Source organism: Herpailurus yagouaroundi, unplaced genomic scaffold, assembly GCF_014898765.1.
Source record: "Herpailurus yagouaroundi ecotype Mexico unplaced genomic scaffold, PumYag 166, whole genome shotgun sequence".
NCBI lineage: Eukaryota > Metazoa > Chordata > Mammalia > Carnivora > Felidae > Herpailurus > Herpailurus yagouaroundi.
In genome coordinates, this window is record NW_024412407.1 from 36,274,920 (window position 1) to 36,289,215 (window position 14,296).

Sequence of the window (14,296 nt, forward strand, 5' to 3'; positions counted from 1 at the left end):
CAGGGTCTCAGATGTCATTCTTCCCCCATATCCTCTCATTGAATGTAGACTTTATTCTTTTCTACTGCAGAGAAGCTCTCTCCATGCCCGTGGATCACCATCAAAGCTGGTTCTTCTCACTGAGCTCCTACAGAACGACGGGGTCTCCTCCTGAGCCGGTTTGGGCTTTTCCAGAGATGGACACTGATGGATGGGCTTGGGTCATGTATCCGTCTCTTGGGCCAGTCACTGGACCTGACATCCGAGGTGCTGATTTTGGCATTTCCTGCTAGAAAATCACCGTTGAGGGTCCCGGAAGGTATCGGAGGCATAGCCACAAGGGAACTTCTTGGGTATGGAGGCATCTCAGCTCCCTCAGTGGGGACACAGCACAGAAGACAGAGGAACATAAATTGTGAATGGGGTTCTGGGCCACAAAGTTTGGGAGGATGATGATGCTTTGAACAGATAAAGAAATAGGTTTGGGTAAAGTAGCCAATTTTATTTTAGACATCTTATTTTTAAAGTATATCAGGCTATTCATGTGGCATTGTGTAGGAGGCCCTTAGAAATTGGGATATTTCATTTTTTTTAGGAGAAACTGGTTTTTACACTGTAGATTTGGGAGTCATTAGCACATAGGTTATGATAAAGCTAAATGGATAAGACTGTTCAGAGAGGAGGGTGGAGGGCAGAATCTAGGAAATTTACATCATTTTAATGGTGGGCTTAAGGGGGTAAAATGACAAAACAGGCTGAGAAGGAGCGATCAAATAACAAGGAGGGAACTGGGTGAGAAGGTATAAAAAAAAAATCACTGAGTGATTTGTAGGTTCCCTTTTATCTTCTTTATGAAGTCACCAAATTGCCTCTGGAGCACCTCTTATGGTCACTGGATTTTGTCAGGGCACCAAGGGAGATAGAAAAGACGTAGAAGACAGAGAGGTAAAATAATGGTAGACTGTTTGAGAATGTGCTCGGGGGAGGGGAGTGCGGTGGGGAGTGGCTGGTCAGCACACTGATAATACTTGGCCCTTTTGCCACCTTTGGCATATGAACCAGAAGTTGCCATGACAGAATAAGGGGAAGAACGGAATGTGACAACCCGTGAGAGCGTTTGCTTATCAGCTCACTGTAACAGAAAATTACATATGAGACATAGTGCCCAACGAATAAATGGGTGGTTTCAAAGGATCATCACCCTCCTGGCTCAGAACAAGGCTAGGCTTAAAAATATCATGTAATAATTGTTATTTAAAGAGAACAATCCTTTTGTCTGTTTGGGTAATAATTCGTTTTGCTTATACTTTCTTTTTTTAAATGTTTATTTATTTTGAGAGAGAGAGAGAGAGGGAGGGAGAGAGAAATAATCCCAAGCAGGCTCTATCAGCACAGAGCCCAATGAGGGGTGCGATCTCACAAACTGTGAGGTCATGACCTGAGTCAAAATCAAAAGTCGGATCGTTAACCAACTGAGCCACCCAGGCACGCCTATACTTTCTTTTTTCTTTTTTCATCTTTATTTATTTTTGAGAGAGAGAGAGACGCAGAGTGCATGTGGGGGAGGGGCAGAGAGAGGGAGACACAGAACCCTTCGAAGGCTCCAGGCTCTGAACTGTCAGCACAGAGCCCGACTGGCGGTTTGAACTCGTGAACTGTGAGATCAGTTGGCTACTTTACTGACTGAGCCATCCAGGCTCCCCTATGTTTTCTTTTTTCCAATTGAGTTTCTCTAGCGAATGATGACAGATTAGTAAGAGGTCATCATGTAGTGAAACCATCACTGTATAAGAAGGTAGGAAACCAGGATTATGAGTTATGAACACCACTATCTCCTGTCCCTGCCTCTGCCCCACCACGCATATGAAACTGTACGTTCCAGCCCTGCAACCTCAAGGCAGTCACTTAATCTCTGGGTTTCAGTGGCCTCAATTAAAAAAAAAAAAAAAATGGGAATGATAATATTTCTTTGGCTCCAGGATGGGGATCGTGGATGGCTTCTTGAGTGTCCTTCTGCTGTGGTGTGGTCATTCATTCACGTGCCACATGTACAGGGGATACAAGACTGAAAGGATTTTAGTTTTCCTGTCTCCCAAGAGCCTTACAATCTGGTCTGCGGAAACAAGGGCCATACAATTACAACTGGACACAAAAGTGGAGGCAGCTGAGATATACGGAGGGCATACGAGGACTTGGAGACTCATGTCAGGCCAGGGAAGTTTGGGGACTTCCTCAGGGGAAGTGACACTTGAGCTGAGCCTTGAAAGGGGTTTCCATGCCAATAATGAGAAGAGGGGTTCCAGGCAGAGATACTAGCACATGGTTTTAAAAGGAGACGTGTGTTGAGAAAGAACGGAAAGTAAAGTCATATTACTGGGCTATAAAGAACAAAGCATGAAGTTAATGAAAACTCGGGGTTGGACAGATGGTCAGATGTATCGCTCAACCAAAACAGTTACTAAGCACTCACTGGTTGAAAGGGATACAGTGGTCCTCATTACCCACAGGGGATATATTCTAAGACCGCCCCCCGCCCCCAGGGGATGCCTGAAACCATGGCTAGTACTCAACCCTGTATATGCTCTTTTTTCCTATACATACACATGTATGATAAAGCGTAACTTGTAAATTAGGCACAGTAAGAGATGAACAACAACAATAATAAAATAGGACAGTTATAACAACACACTGTAACAAAAGTTATGTGAATATGGTCTTTGTCTCTCAAAGCTGCTTATTGTATTGCACTCGCCCTTCTTCTTGTGATGACATCGGATAATAAAATGCCCACGTCATGAGATGAAGTGAGGTGAATGATGGAGGTGCTGTGACGTAGCGTTAGGCTGCTATTAACCTTCTGAGGACCTTCATCTGTAGGAAGATCATCTGCTTCTGGACCGCAGTTGACCATGCATAGCAACTGAAATTCAGAAAGGGAAGCCCCGGGGAAGGGGGGGTCCGATATGTACTAGACGCTGGGCTCACTAGGAATTACAAGATCCTGGAGAATGGTTTGGGAAGGCTATACAGTTAGAAAGAACAGAAATAAAGCTGTGAGAGAATCCAGGAAAGACACGGTAAAAATCTATGAAAGACAGTGGCTGGGGGAGGGGGAGAAAGATTTAGGAGCTAGAAAGAACCCTTAGTTTACTGAATGAGGCATAAGGGGAGGGAAGGATAAAGGATCACTTTCAACTTTCTGGCTTGGGAAACTGAACGGGCAATGGTGTTGTTCCCAGACACAGAGGGTATAGGACTAGAAGCAGGTTGGTGAGAAGCGTGAAGTTTGGGCACTCATATCTTTCATCCTCCTTTTGTTTTATGACTGCAGTGTCATGCTTCATATTTCTGAAGGCACTGAAGTACTTTTGTTTGCCTTCTGCCTGCTTCTCACTCTTGCCTTCTGCAGAATTTGGGGGTCAGCGAGTAGAGAGCGTTTCTGGCTTTACTCCGGACAGGTTGACTCCTTCATTGGCCACAGTCTCATTCTTGGGTGTTCTAGGCTGGAGGTTACTCTGCTCTGGTCAATAGTCACCCCTCTTCCTCCATGTCCTGACTTTCAGAACTTTCTTGGAATCTCTACTCCTTCTGTGGCTTCTATCTTACTCGCTTTGTTGGTCTGTGTTAGGAATGTCCACACATTCTTCTTTCTTTACCATGGTTTTAATGTGGTTTTTGGAAAAGAGGTAAGTGGGCATGCTCAGTCTTCCATGTTACACCAGAAGCTCCAGAATCTGATCTATGACAGGATGTGTTTCATAGCTATGGCGTGTCTTGTAGAGATATAAGGTAGGTAGGTAGCTGTCTGTATGGACTTGGAATTCAGGAGGCAAATCTACATTACAGGTACATATCTGGAGTCATTGGTATAGAAATGACGGGTGGGGATGAGATTGCTTCGGGAAAGCATGCAGAAAGAAAATGGAAGAGGAATTCAGCGTAATGCTGGGGACCATCAATATTTGAGACCAATGATAGTTCAGAACGTTTCCCCTATGGATAAGAAGGACTTAACCGGGCTCTGCGAGCTCAGGAACGTTGCGTTAGGCGTAAAAGCTGTAGTAAGATGATTAGGTGTAACAGAGTTGAACAGGGGGAGGCTAGGAGTTCCTGAGATGGGAAAGATAATCACGGGTGTCAGCAGCTCCAGATGATGCTATCTAACTCTTTTGGTTCTGGGCCCATCCTTACGAATCTGATGAATGATGGCTCCCATGATCTGTTTTGCCATTCGTTTCTTCTGCTGAGAACGTGGCCCGGATTCAAGTACCATTGTTCAGTGTGATATGTCTTCATAGTCTCCACCCATACGGTAAATATTTACTGAGGCCTTAAAATATGACAGACTCTGGGTGAGGTGCCAGGGATATGAAAATATATAAGATAACATTCCTGCCCTCAAAGAACTCCTATATATATGCATAGACTGCGCTTCGTACTCCAACTAAGTGCTGCTAGCCTCCATTAATTTGTTAGCAAAGATCTTGCCATTAGCTTTTAGGGAAAGTTTGGCTCCCCCCTCATATAGGTAGATACGGAAATTCTTTATTTTGGTGCTCACTGTGGCCATTTTGTGTCCCTGGTTACACAAAAGGTGAAGTTTTTTTTTTTTCTTTTTTTTAAAAATCTCTCTAAAGAGTGATAGAAAGTCACACTCTAACTCCATGTATCACAGTGCCTGGTTAGCATAGTCAACTCTCACTGCATGTTAGTTTAATTAGTCTTTTTGTTTTTTTATGACCTTAAAATATTATTAGTAAGCAAGGGTTCTAAAAAACCACAAGCCACAGCACAACAGCAGATATCAGAGAGGGCCAATTAAAGAAAAGGTTGTTCACGAGTAGAATTTAAGATAAGCACAGTTGGCAAGCAGGTCATTGATTTTAAAAAATACAACTAATCGGGGCGCCTGGGTGGCACAGTCGGTTAAGCGTCCGACTTCAGCCAGGTCATGATCTCGCGGTCCGTGAGTTCGAGCCCCGCGTCAGGCTCTGGGCTGATGGCTCAGAGCCTGGAGCCTGTTTCCGATTCTGTGTCTCCCTCTCTCTCTGCCCCTCCCCCGTTCATGCTCTGTCTCTCTCTGTCCCCAAAATAAATAAACGTTGAAAAAAAAAATTAAAAAAAAATAAATAAATAAACATCAACATCCAAACGTAGGTGAATTCTTTTAACCTGGAATTTAGGCTGTTGTATCTCTAATGTCAGGTTTTTTTTTTTTTTTTGAACCCCTGGGGGTTTTAAAAGTCTCCGAAGACAGAGGGAAAAATTAATTAAGCAGAGAATAAAAATGTAGGTTGGCAAAAGGGTAAGTGGAGAATTACTCTAGTATGGCGCATTATTATTATTACCTAAACTAATTAAATTTGTAACTAACATGATAAGAGCAGTAATGGAATAAGAAGAAGGGAATTGGACTTTTTTTCTAGTGTAGGTAAAATTTGAAAATTTTTGTATTCATGGATCCGTTCCATCAACAAACACACTCAGCATGTGCCAGGCACTGTGCTGAGTGCTGGGGATACCAAGATGAACTGGACGCCTCTTCCTTCTTAGGGAGATACGCACTAATAGCTAAGTGAATTCCCCCCCCCCCCCCCAGAAAGTTACAGCGCGGTGGGTTGCAAGATGAAAGGTGGTGTTGAAATTTGCTCCGGTTTTACTCCAGTTATCTGGTGCTGCCACCTGCTGGGCATTTTCTTTTCTACAGCGTTTAACCCCAGGCCCGGACAGAGAAACCAGAATTTCCTTGGTGGACAAGGCTGGCTGTCTCTGCCTTCTGGACCATGCGCTTTTTCTTGACGAGGACACCTGCCCTCCTCCTTTGCACTAAGCCTCCCCACCCCCCGTGGTGGCACCAGCCCTAACTCTTCCAGAATTGCCGGCTCCTGTCTTTAGCCAGGCTGCTGAGTCACCAGCCCAGGATGCCCGGGGCAATTGCCTCACTTCTTCCTCTCCCTCCCTCCCAGTTCTGCTACTGAGCTACTGTTTGAAGGTTTTGGTCCTCTCTGGCCTTCCTCCCGCTGTTGCGGGAGTTAGAGTTTCTTGCCAGGACACGGGTAGCGTGTGCCTGAGTTGCTCAACACGGGCAGGAAGAGGCCAAAGGCCTTGGCACCAAACACTTCCCCCCAGTTTTGAACTTACTCTCACTTCTGTGTAGGGGAGTGGTGTGGTGGGTGGGGGTCGTTTCCTTACTTCCTCCTGAGCAGTCTGGTTCAGGTCCTCTGAGCTGCCTCAGAAGGCCGAACAGAAGTCAGGGCTCAGGGGATTAAGCATTAAATAGGTCATTTGCTTTGCATCATCAATTCTTGAAGTGAGCTAAATGCCTCCGGGGGTGGTTTCCTCGTTAAAAAGGAGCCCACCACGGACTGCACGGCCTCCGGCCTCATCTGGCCCTGCTTCCAGCCAAGGGCTTCCTACAGATTGCTACTCTTTTGCCCAGAAGACATCGATCTGCTTAATTCTTAGACTCCTTGGTTGGACACAGAATCCCGGAGACCACCTTGTCCCATGGCCTGTCATCACATCAAAAATGACTCTGCATTTAAGTGGATCGGAATGACGGTTGGAAAATTAAATATCTTTTTTGAAGAAATGCAAGGCTTTATACTTTTTACCCTAAGCTAAATCACGAAGTGGAAAATATACTGAAGTGTATATACACAAATTTATTTCTAGCTGATGGACACTCCCGCGCGTTTGTCCTTCCTGACTCTGAATTTTTTTTTCCTTATTTATTTTTTAATTTATGTCCAAGTTAATTAGCATATAGTATTAAAATGACTTCGGGAGTAGATTCCAGGGATTCATCCCGTGTACAACACCCAGTGCTCATCCCAGCAAGTGTCCTCCCCAATGCCCCTTACCCACTTAGCCCATCTCCCCACCCACAAACCCTCCAGCAACCCTCCAGTTTGTTCTCTGTACTTAAGAGTCTCTTGTGTTTTGTCCCCCTCCCTGTTTTTATATTATGTTTGCTTCCCTTCCCTTATGTTCATCTGGTTTATAGCTTAAATTCCTCAGATGTTGACTCTGAAATTTTAAGAGCATATCTGGAGCTCAGTGAAATGCACTGAACCATGAGAAAGAAGGCCGGAGTGAACAGGATACTAAACAATTTAACTGCTGAATCTCTTTGCTGATACTCTATTTCTTGGTTCTTCTCTTTTCCATTTTAAGCTTGACACACCACCCCATCAACTCCTTCAGCTCTGATCTTTTCTCTGATGTTGCTTTCCTCTCCTTGCTAAACTTACTAGCGGTTACGGACCACCTTGAACACAGCCTGGAACACTTCCTACTTGAACTGTCCTAAGGAACCGCCCGGCCTAGCCAGCCCTGCCCCCTTCCATTATCCCATGTCTGAGGATGAAGTGATTTTCATGAGGAAAGTTACTGGGGAACTTGGTGTGGGTTCTCAGTGCTCCCACCAGTGCTCCATCCATTAAAAGTATACCTCCCACAATGAAGTTATGATGTCCATATGTGACATTCTCTCTCTCTCTCTCTTTTTTTAGGTAGGCAGCAATAAAAAATGATTAGGTCAGGAGCGTCTGGGTGGTTCACTCGGTGCAGCTTCCGACTTCGGCTCAGGTCTTGATCTCACTGCTTGTGGGTTTGAGCCCCGCATTGGGCTCTGTGCTGGCAGCTCGGAGCCTGTAGACTGCTTTGGATTCTCTCTCTCTCTCTCTCTCTCTCTCTCTCTGCCCCTCCCCTGCTCATTTTCTGTCTCTCTAATAAAAACATAAAAAAACACCTTTTTTTAAAAGAAACAATTAGGCTGGGGTGCCCGGGTGGCTCAGTCGGTTCAGCGTCTGACTTTGGCTCAGGTCATGATCTCACAGTTCGTGAGTTCAAGCCTCACGTCGGGCTCTGTGCTGACAGCTCAGAGCCTGGAGCCTGTTTCAGATTCTGTGTCTCCCTCTCTCTCTGCCCCTCCCCTGCTCATGCTCTGTCTCTCTCTGTCTCAAAAATAAATAAACATTAAAAAAAAAATTTTTTTTAAAATAAAAGAAATGATTAGGTCAGAGACAAGGAGATCCAGGGATGTGAATGTGGGGAGTATGGGAAACAGGAAAGGGCGTGGGCACAGGTTATGGGGGGTAGAGGGGTGGGTGTAACTCTCAGATTAAGGGGCATTATCTGGGAAAGGGAGATTTGATTCCCCAGGCTGAATGTAGGCCTTGAAAATTAGGACTCAGAAGCTTTCAAGATCAAATCTTAATTCTTGAGTATATTTCACAATGTAAATGATCTATTTTAAGGTACCTCCCCCCACGCCCCCACCCCTTTCACTATATTTCATCGCTTTTACCAGAGGTGCAGAGTTAAGGGAAGGCAAGCAGGAGAGAAGTGAAAGTCTAATCTTTCAGAAAGATATGCACTTTTTTCTGGACACTTTTGAGAGTATAATTTAAAATTTAGTGCTAAACTGAGGGTTTTTCCCCCTTCTCATATCTATATTTTCTTTTCATATTTTTGTTTTACGGCTTAAAATATATTACAGAATTAGAACACGCTCTTTGCTTCAAGTCAAACAATATTGAAGTATATAAACAGAAAATAAGTGTCCTCCTTCAAAACTACATTCCAAACATTGGAGAGCTAATGCTAACGGTTTGATGTATCTTTTTACATTTTTATAATAACATGCCTAAGGATCCCCATTTTTCAACAAAAATAAGGTAACATATACTCCCACTGTAACTTCCTCTTTAAAAAATAATCTATATCAACATATTAATTGCTACAAAGTATTTCAGGCTTTGGATGTGCAGTTTTTATGCACCTCATCCTCACTGATAAGATATTTTCAAGCTTTTTCCAGTCTTTTGACACTGTAAATATTGTCAAAATAAAAATCTTTATACACATCTCTTTGCATTCTGGTTCTTTTATTTTTATTATTTATTTACTTATTTTTTATGTTTATTTATTTTTCACAAAGACAGAGACAGACAGAGCATGAGCGGGCGAGGGGCAGAGAGAGAGGGAGACACAGAATCCAAGGCAGGCTCCAGGCTCCGAGCCATCCGCACAGAGCCCGACGCAGGGCTCCAACTCATGAGCCGTGAGATCATGACCAGAGCCGAAGTCGGACTCTCAACCGACTGAGCCACCCAGGTGCCCCTGGCTCTTTTATTTTTAAAAGAGCCAAAGCAGGTTCCAGGCTCTGAGCTGTCCGCACAAAGCCTGACGCAGGGCTTGAACTTACGAACTCTGAGATCATGACCTGAGCCAAAGATGGGTGCTTATCCAACTGAACCACCCAGGCGCCCCTGCATTTTTAATTTTAGTAGCTGTTGCCAGGTAACCCTCCCAAAAGACTTGGGAATGCAAACTTTGCATTACCACAGGATGGCTTATATACACATTTTCATGATTTCTCTGTAACTGATTCCAGCTTAGTTCATGAGCCTCCATTTTTCGCTTGTACCCTGATTAATTTACTCTCACTTTAAAGCTCAGTCTCTTACAAGTAACTCGATCCTCCAACCCTGCTCTAGTCCTTTTGTTCCTGGATGGCCTCTGAGTTTGAGAGGCGCTTGTGTGAAATTGTGGCATCAGGGGTGGGCATGTGTGGGTTCGGACCACAGATGTCTCTGTCTGGGCTCGCCTGGGGCACTGCTCTCTGGTGCTGCTGCCGGGGCTCCTGCTGTCACACCTCAATTCTCTATCTTCCTTGTCCTAATCACAGAGATGCACCTGTGCACTCAGCTTCTCAGGGAGCCTGGTGATTCCAGGTCCTTCCCCTGCATCACGCTGGGGTATAAGACTCTGTGAGGGTCCCTCAGACCCTTACGACCAGCCCCAGCCCTGATCCTTGTCCTGCTCGGGCAGATGTAAAGGTGTCCTCCGAGGTTTAGAGTCACTCAGGTTGTCCCCGAAGTCAAGCGATGGTTCTATTTGCTCTGGAATGCCTCAGAGGTATTCAAGCTTATGCTGCCTCTCACAGAGACTTGGCCTTCTGGGAAGGAGTGGAGATCCCAGGCCCCACCAGTCACTGAGCCCTTAGCACATCCCCCACAATCCCTGCTTTCCCATGGGTTGGCCAAACCCTATCCTCTGAGCGGGACACCTTTTATGACATCACATACTCCTCTGTGTGGTTATGGTATAAATATCAGGTACTCCGTCCTCCAAGTTTTGGCTCTGGGTATTTCAAGCCAGAGTTTGGGGATAAAAAAAAAAAACCCAAACACGTTTTGTTTTGTTTTTTCGTCAAGTACCTGGCTCGTAATCGAAAGTCAAAGCTTTTAAGACCTTTTGCTCTGCTATGGACTTTACAAAATTATTTTCAAGAGCTTAAAAGTTAGGCATTTAATTGTTCACCCTGTATCGTCTCTTTATCTCGAGCTCTAAAAAACCGAACACTCCTTGAATGGTGGGGGAAAAAACAGATCAGTAAAAGGATTTCTTTAAAAACCCACATAAATATGCAAATATTACCCCACCACAAGAAAAAAAAATATATTCATTGCACAATTAATGACGGAGGTGGTGAAAAAAACTTTTATTTGCAAGAACTCCATCCTGGCAGGGAGGAATTGGATCGGAAGAAAACCCTTAAACCGCCGTGGGGTGAAGACGGAGATCCTAGGGACATGTTATAACACAAGTTGGTTTCCTAACTACTACCCGTAAGCCAAAGGAAGGAATTTGTTTGCACCAGTGAGGGAGCAGGGAGGTTAATGAGCAGAGGAGACTGAGGCAGAGAGAAGGCAAGCACGACGGCAGGTTGACGCACACTGCAAATTGTGGCAGGTTCTGTGATTTCCTAAATCTCCGTTACATTCCCTCAATCCAGGAGAAAAACGTTTGGGCTAAGTGGGTACGGGGAAGAGCTGCCCTTGGAACGCAACAAAGCGCAGCACGAAACAGAACCAACGTAAGTGGACAGAAAGCGAAGTAAAGCCTGCTCCCACGCGGTTCCCCACCCCCAGGTGCTCTGGCAATTTACTGGCTCCTCCCTCTTCTTTAGTATCCGTCTCCGCTTGGACCCAACTCGCGGGCGCTGTGTTTTCCTACCTTTATGCAATGGTCTGCCCTTCCTCCTCTGCTGCAAACGAGCACCACCAGAGAACCACAGTCACCCCCAAACCTGATTCCCCGGTTGCTTAAAGAAAAAACAACAACAAAAACCCAACGACTTATTGTACCTTCAAGAGACGTTTTTTTCCACCTTCACTTGGAGGCTCAGCGAGCCACGTGACGTTGCGCATGCGTTCGCCCTGCCTTCAGTTGTGAGGCTTTTCGTGCGCTCACAGGCACGCGCGCGTGTATTTGATAACTGCACTAAGACTCATTGCATGCTGCATGTCTCGAGTAATGTCAGTGTATACCCAGATATTGTATAATGTGTGTACGCGTTTGCGGGTTTTGAATGTTGTACATAATCCGAATATAAATCCTTCGAATAATTATATTCCTGTTTCTATTGTAAATATGATGTATAAATAGACACTCGGACGTTAACTCGCTGCCATGAAGACCATCCTCAGCAGGGGGCGCCTGGGTGGCTCAGTCGGTTAAGCGTCCGACTTCCACTCAGGTCATGATCTCACAGTCCGTGAGTTCGAGCCCCGCATGGGGCTCTGTGCTGACAGCTCAGAGCCTGGAGCCTGCTTCGGATTCTGTGTCTTCTTCTATCTCTGCCCTTCCCCCACTTGTGCTCTGTCTCTGTCTCTCAAAAATAAATACATGTAAAAAAGAGAAATTAAGACCATCCTCAGCACGGTGTCAAGTTCCAAAGAAGCACAAATTTCACTCCAAAATGATCTTTGAAACTCGTGTGTTGATTTAAATGTTTCTTAAAGAGACAGGAACCCGAGAACTGCATCACATAACACATGTCAAAAGTTCTAAAACTCCTTCTTAGGCACCTCCTTTCCCCAAACTTTTATTTGTCTTGGGAGCAACTCAAATATTTTTGTCCCCTCTCTCCAGGAACGCTGATCTCATCCTGGCTTTACCCTACAGATCACTTCTCCTTTCTCATCTGCCTCCTTTTGCTCCTGGGATCTTGTGTTTCCTCCCACGTAGCCCCTTTTTTTTACATAGATAGATCTACTACCTCTCAAAGCTTCTTTAATTCTGTGTCTACACCCACTATTCACCCCTCCTCTCAAGTTAGGTTAACAACATCCCCTAGCTAGAAGCTGATCGGTCTCTTAGAGGCAGGAAAGGGGAAAATACTTTAAGTTATTATATTACAAAAAACATGTTTTGGCCCCGAGTATGTAGATCACGGCAACTAGGCTTGATTTTTGCTGGTATATTTACTTTCCAGAGAGTTCTGACGGGTCAGTGCCCTTGCAAGAGCGCCTGTTACACGATTTGAATACCACCTCTGTTGTAGCAGAAACACACAAACATGACTCATTTAAGAACTGCAGGGGGAAAAAATCTGATTAGGGAAGAAAACTGTCTTTGTTAAGCATTCTGTTTGGGAAAAGTTAACCCACAAGGCATGGCCGTAGTAACCTAGCAGTGGGACAAAGAAAAGTACATTTCCCTGCAAAATAAAGGTACAACTTTGAGTGTTAGAAGGCAAGGTTTAGAAGAATTTTGAGTTTTAAAGGGCAAGAAGTTAGGAGCAGACAGGAGAAAAAACGGAGCTAACATAATTATGTGCCAGTTCTAAGTGTTGTTCTAAGTGCTTGACTTCTGTTGACTGGTTTGAGTCTCACAACGATGGGAGTTAAACGCTGTTACTTTTCTCCCCTTAGTCAAGTGTAGAAACTGAGGCACAGGGAAATTAAGTAGCTTACTAAAGTATCAGGGAAAAGCCCCAAATGGTAAAGAGTAACAGGCTTGCAAGGACACGAGTGGGCCGGCACCACGTTGGTCGGCCCTCACGTCATGGGTGCAGAGGTGGACATGCGACAGATCGGATGAGATCGAGATGGTCTATGACTCACAGCGCAGCCAACAGCGGGAGCATCAACACGGCCACAGGTTCCCCTGCCCCTAAGTCCCATGAAGCAGTAATGGGCCCAGATGGCAGCTACTCAGACCTTGGGTCATGCTGCCTCTGAGGAACCCAGGGTCAAAGGGTCGGCACTTTTTATAGCAAGCGAGTTGTGAAGTACTCGAGTTGTGAGCACCTTGACTGACTTCATTGCTGTGTGACCGGCTCCAGAAACTGCCGGGGTCAGGGGATGATGAGGGGCTGTGGTTTGGCACACTCAGCAAGGACATGCAGGGACTCCTGGGGCACGTGGCAAACTGCCTCTCCCCACGCCAAGGTCGTAGCTAGTAAGTGATGGAACGAGAATTTGAACCTGAGTGGCCTGGTGCAGAGTGCACGCTCCCTACTCTATGCAGTCATCCTGCACGGAAGCCTGGTATCCAGTTGGAACATATCTTGTTTTATTGTGCTTTGCAGTATGAGCTCCTCTTTAAGGGCCACGGAATGTAATAAAGCATTCACACATGGCTTTAAGTCAGCCATACTTTGGAGGCGAGGGGTTTCGCGTGCTGTCAGAGTGACATGGTTTCAAAGGAACCACCAATAGCCCAGGAGGTAAAATGCAGGATGGAAAGAAGGAATTCAGTGGAAGCAGCAAAAAGGCCCCACAAAGGCTGCCCGGGGATATCGGGAAGGACGTGGGATGTTCTATCTTAAGTGGGACTGGATTGTGAGTCAATTTTTATTACATCTTTTTTTGAAGTTTATTTATTTATTTTGAGAGAGAGAGAGAGAGAGAGAGAGAGAGAGAGACAGCGCACCAGCAGGGGAGGGGCAGAGAGAGAGAGGGAGGGAGAGAATCCCAAGCAGGCTCTGCACTGCCAGCTCAGAGCCCAAGGCCAGGCTCAAACCCAGGAACTGCGAGATCATGACCTGAGCTAAAGGTGGATGCTTCACTGACTGAACCATCCGGGTGCCCCTAATTTTTATTAAATCTTAAAGCACAAGATGACCCTACAAAACTGGAGGGCTTGGGGATTTCCAAGGGCTAACACCTGGGGGAGGGATAGATAGATGGATCAATAGATATCTGATGGATAGATAACAGCTAGAGAAGGAAGGAAGGAAGGAAGAAAGAAAGGAAGAAAGGAAGGAAAGAAGGAAGAGGGAAGAAAGGAAGGGACAGAGGAAGGAAGAAGGAAGGAAGGAAGGAAGGAAGGAAGGAAGGAAGGAAGGAAGGAAGGGAAGAATTCCATGGCATTCACACTGCTGGAGGCTTTAATGATCACCATAAGCCTGAGAAAGAGCAATCATTATGTCCATGTTATAGAGGAGGAAACTACAGCTCAGGATGATAACTTGCCCAGCACCACGTAGAAAGTGTCAGACCCAGAAATGTAACCCAGGCAT

The 14,296-nt window shown here is 45.3% G+C and overlaps 1 long non-coding RNA gene across 1 annotated transcript in view; it reads right to left on the minus strand.

Moving 5' to 3' along the window:
* Nucleotides 1-11,226, minus strand: part of LOC121038930 (uncharacterized) — a 29,677-nt gene extending 18,451 nt beyond the window's left edge. Inside the window, exon 1 of the long non-coding RNA XR_005794575.1 lies at nt 11,136-11,226. This is a non-coding gene — a long non-coding RNA (uncharacterized LOC121038930). The remainder of the gene's footprint in view (nt 1-11,135) is intronic.
* Nucleotides 11,227-14,296: the final 3,070 nt, after the last annotated feature.